The sequence below is a fragment of the Urtica dioica genome, chromosome 3 (assembly GCF_054948205.1).
Source record: "Urtica dioica subsp. dioica isolate 48M chromosome 3, U.dioica_male_clone48M_v1_H2, whole genome shotgun sequence".
Classification (NCBI taxonomy): Eukaryota; Viridiplantae; Streptophyta; class Magnoliopsida; order Rosales; family Urticaceae; genus Urtica; species Urtica dioica.
This window is the reverse complement of record NC_142758.1, coordinates 16,969,447-16,974,537: the sequence shown is the minus strand read 5'-3', so window position 1 is coordinate 16,974,537 and position 5,091 is coordinate 16,969,447.

The window sequence follows — 5,091 nt, the reverse complement described above, 5'->3', positions numbered from 1 at the left end:
ATACATCAACATTGACTAGCCACCTTGTAAATTGGTTTGATCACTCACATCCTTTCGCAGGGCCTCGAGGGAGGATTACTAGGGATTGAGTCTAAGTGTGTAACCAACCACTTAGTCCAAAAGATTGACTTTGAAAAACAATCCGCCGAGGGGAGGTCTTGTCATCATCGTCTCACTCTCGGACGTAGCTCATTGAGCAATGATCAGAGCAAAGCGCCCTTGAGTACTCTCATTTAAGAGAGGGCCACGAGGGTGACTCTTAGTCTGGCGACACTTGCACTTTTCATTAGTGTTGGGGATCGTGGGTTACAAAAAACAAGTATAACCCTCCCACTTAGTTTTTGGAGTTGGTTCATCGACTCTTTTAAGTTCGGAAACAAATTTCCTAGTTAGAGAGCGACAGAGCGGACAACTAGAAGAGAATCCTAGATCGACATGTTCAGAGTAGTATTAGTGCATAAAGGCACAAGGTACATACTCGATCTTTTCCTATTTTCTATTTCGGGAAAGTGCATGAGGGAAGTGTGAACTTCAACTCACTCGAACACTTGAAAGTTTGAGATTACACATCTTTTTATTTTTCGGCTTGTCTACAAGGAGACCTCCCACTCAAATTTTCAAGAGCATATAGATTTTGAACATATGTGATATAGATATAGTTTTGAAAACATTTTGAAAATTTATTTGATTTGGATGACAAAATATTTTCAAGTTTGAAAGTGAAAACGGTTTTTCAAAATTCAAACTAGTTTTGTAAAAATTCAATTTCAATTAAACTTTCAAAAATCAAAACATTTTAATCTTACACATCATGTTTATAATCATATGAAAAACATTTTTGCTCAAGAAAATTTTCTCATTAGAGTTCTATAACTCATGGTAGTGGGGTTTGAAAATCCGGATTTAAAAAAAAACTGGAGTTTCAGACAGCCGCGCACCTCGGAGTAAAATTGCCATATCTGGCGGCTCCGATGTCCTTTTGAGCCGAAACCGGTGGCATTGGACAGAGGACAGACAGAGCTTTAATTTGATTCAAGAATAATTAAATTTCGATTTCTGAGCAGAGAGTTATGCCACTTTTAATGCGGGTTTACTCCAGCTCGAAGAAAAAGAAATAAATTAAAGCTTGGTCCTACTTAGGTGCGAAAAAGAATCAAGTGTAACGGAACGTTTTAAGATGTTGTTAAAAGCTTTTATTTGTGTTTTATTAGCAGGGTAATAACATAGAATAAAAGAAATAACAACAAGCATAAAACGATTCAAGTAAAAATAAGAAACTAGCAAGATATCAAAACTAGTCACAAAATTTTACTCGAAATTTCTCAAACCTTTAAAACATGTTTTTTAATATAAAAAAATTAAAAACTTTTAGAACTGATTCTAATGTGTTTTAAAAACATCCCAAACTCATAGAAAATCAACATGCTTTTTAATTTAAAGACAAGAGCATTAAATTAAAAAAAAATCTAAGATTACAATTCTAACTTGTCACAAAATTAGTAAACTTTCGAAAACGATTTTCAAGCTCATAATTTTAAAAACATGTACATGCATCTCTTTGACCATAGTGTTGTTGGCCCGTCTAGGGCCAACGGGAACAAGGGCATCTCTTCGACCCACATGGCTAGTACGAGGTCTTGGGCGGCGGAACCCTGACTCAACCAGGAGCCGGCCCAAACCAATGGCCAAGTCAAAGCCCAGCCATGGGCCGAGTCAATGGCTCACTCGGCCATTGGCTGGGTCAAATGGCTCACTCGGCCATTGGACAGTTCACTCGGCCAATGGCCGAGTGAACCCCTCAGCCACCAAGGCAGTTCACTCGGCCATTGGCCGAGTGAACCTTCCAGCAGTTCACTCGGCCAATGGCCGAGTGAACCCCTCAGCCACCAAGGCAGTTCACTCGGCCATTGGCCGAGTGAACCTTCCAGCAGTTCACTCGGCCAATGGCCGAGTGAACCCTCCAGCCGCCAAGGCAGTTCACTCGGCCATTGGCCGAGTGAACCTCAGCCGGCCCAAGACCTTCACTCGGCCAATGGCCGAGTGAACCTCACCACCATGTCCTCCTCCAAGGCCGACCCAAACATTCTCACTCGGCCAAGGGGTCTTCAAACCACCCCTTGGCTGCCTATAAATACCAAGGCACCCCCCTTGGTCCAGGTAATCCATTCTTGAGTACTGAAACGCTGCCGAACTCGTACCTCGCTCGTTTCTCTCAAGCTTTGGCCTCTAAACACCCCTAAAACCTCTATACTCCACCTCAATCACACTAATGTTGAGCGTCGGAGAGGTAAACAGGGGCACCCCCCCTGTTTCCCCTTTGTAGTTCACGTGTTCTCTACTCCTTTTCAGGTACTCTGACGAACTCAAGGGACATCCACAGCTAAGGGACGACTCGGGATACCGGGTCCGACACGCTCGAGTCAAGACGAGACCACTTGGTCCGGCCTTGGGTCTAACCGTCTTTGGCTCCTAAATAGTTGTCCGAAAAACAGCGACAATATTTTGGCGCTAGAAGGAGGGGATCTCTCGACCTTGGCAACACATCCCCTCTACCAGTCTTCTTCTCACTTCTACGACTCTCGAGAGATGAGTCGTAGCCCCGCCACCTCCATGGGCGCCCGAGCGACTAGCTCGAGGCGCGACCTCCAAAGCTCTGTGCGCCGTCTCGAAGGGCAACCTCGTGATAACGAGAGCCAGCCCCGAGACTCGGCGAATGACCCCGAGGCCGCAGTCCGAGAGGACACGGCTCGAAGGCTCGCCGAACTCCTAGACCGCCCCGGCGTAACCGGCGCGCTCATCGCCGACCTCCTCGACTCCAACAACGTCGGTGACATCAACCACGAGACCAACCTCGACCTCGCTATTCACGAAAGTGGACACGCGCGCACGCCTCCAAGGGGACACCCTCGGGCGGCCGCGTCAAAACGTCAACTTTCTGGTGAGCACGCACACACGCCCTCGAGGGGACACCCTCGGGCGACCACGTCAAGGCATCAAAGCTCGCACAATGCCCGAGGACGCTCGACCTCGAGATCCCGAAAGGGACGCTCCAAGCTCACCATCCGCGTCCAAAACCCTTGTGAAGGTGACGACGTCGATGGTCTCGGCCTCCGCCAAAGGCGTCGCCTGAGTGATGCGCCCTTAACAAGGGTGATAGGGACGGCCTCCGGAGACTTGAGAGACCGCCTCAACTCTCAAAGAAAGGATCCCGAGTTCGACTTGAGAGAAAAGCTCAACGCCCGACGCGAGACCGCGATCATCTTGGGGCAGCAACCACCCAACATTGATCGAGCACTCGATCAAGAGCGCGCAGCCACGCTTGTGATGCCGGCCGTTGGTCCCGACTCACGAAGGAAGAGGCGCCGGAAAGGTCAAGTCCCTAACGACCACCCTTCTCCAGCCCCGAAGCGATCCTTCGTCCCGCTCAACACAACGCCCGACCGGATCCTGCGCTTACGCCGCGATGAGCTGGGAAGCCCCGCTCCACTCACAAAGGACCCCGCGAAGCGAGATCGAAGTCGGTTCTGTGAATACCACAAAGATCACGGGCACGCGACGGTCGAATGCAAGCAGCTCAAGAAGCGAATTGATTCCCTAATTCGAGTTGGGAATCTCAGGGAATTCGTCGCGTCTACTAGCAAGCCATGATGGTCGCGACTTCGACATTCACGCCCGAACTCGATCGGCTTCGTGGTCACTTTCATTTCAAAAGTGTAATTTCCTTTTTTCAAAGAAGGCCAAATGCCATGACAAGCTGTAATGACCCCCTTATTGCAATAAAGAGTTATTTCACACATGAAAAAATGCTATTGTATACCTCTAACGTGAGAGTTTCTCAACCTTTGTCTCACAAACGCAAGAAACTCGGGGGGCTAACAGGGACCAACGCTCAATCAAAACGCTCAATCAAAAAACAATTCAACAACAACTCAAAAAATAAAAATAAGAGAGACTCTTCACATGTCTCCTCGAGATGAATTCATTCCTCGAGTCGAGCTACGAGTCCGCGAGTCGACCAATACTCCTCGCGACGACTCTTCACGAAACTCCTCGTGCAGGGTCTACGTGAGTCCTCGAGTCGAGTTCAAGTCCACGAGTCGACTGATACTCCTCGTGCCAACTCTTCACATGTCTCCTCGAGATGAATTCATTCCTCGAGTCGAGCTACGAGTCCGCGAGTCGACCACTACTCCTCGCGACGACTCTTCACTAACCACTCCTCTTGCAGGCTTTACATGAGTCCTCGAGTTGAGTCCCAAGCCCACAAGTCAACTAACTATTCCTCGTGCAGGCTCTACATGAGCCCTCGAGTTGAGTCTTGAGTTCGCGCTCGCCGCCCAGCTCGTCGGCCGAAAGGCAACGAGTTACAAATGGGTTCAAGGTTTGCGTCCGCAGGGCGTATCTGGTCTAGCCAGCGTCCACGGGAAACCTCGCCACACAAATGTGGCATCGCGCTCGCCGCCCAGCTCGTCGGCCGATAGGCAACGAGTTACAAATGGGTTCAAGGCTTGCGTCCGCCAGGGCGTATCTGGTCAAGCCAGCGTCCACGGGAAACCTCGCCACACAAATGTGGCATCGCGCTCGCCGCCCAGCTCGTCGGCCGATAGGCAACGAGTTACAAATGGGTTCAAGGCTTGCGTCCGCCAGGGCGTATCTGGTCAAGCCAGCGTCCACGGGAAACCTCGCCACACAAATGTGGCATCGCGCTCGCCGCCCAGCTCGTCGGCCGATAGGCAACGAGTTACAAATGGGTTCAAGGCTTGCGTCCGCCAGGGCGTATCTGGTCAAGCCAGCGTCCACGGGAAACCTCGCCACACAAATGTGGCATTGCGCTCGCCGCCCAGCTCGTCGGCCGACAGGCAACGAGTTACAAATGGGTTCAAGGTCTGCGTCCCGACAACAAAGACGCGCAAATCGATTATGCCTTCGTCGGCAAATCGAGAAAACAAGACGCGCACAATACAAAAAAGACGCGCAAATCGATTATGCCTTCGGCGGCAAATCGAGAAAACAAGACGCGCACAAAACAAAAAAGACGTGCAAATCGATTATGCCTTCGTTGGCAGGTCGAGAAAACAAGACGCGCACAAA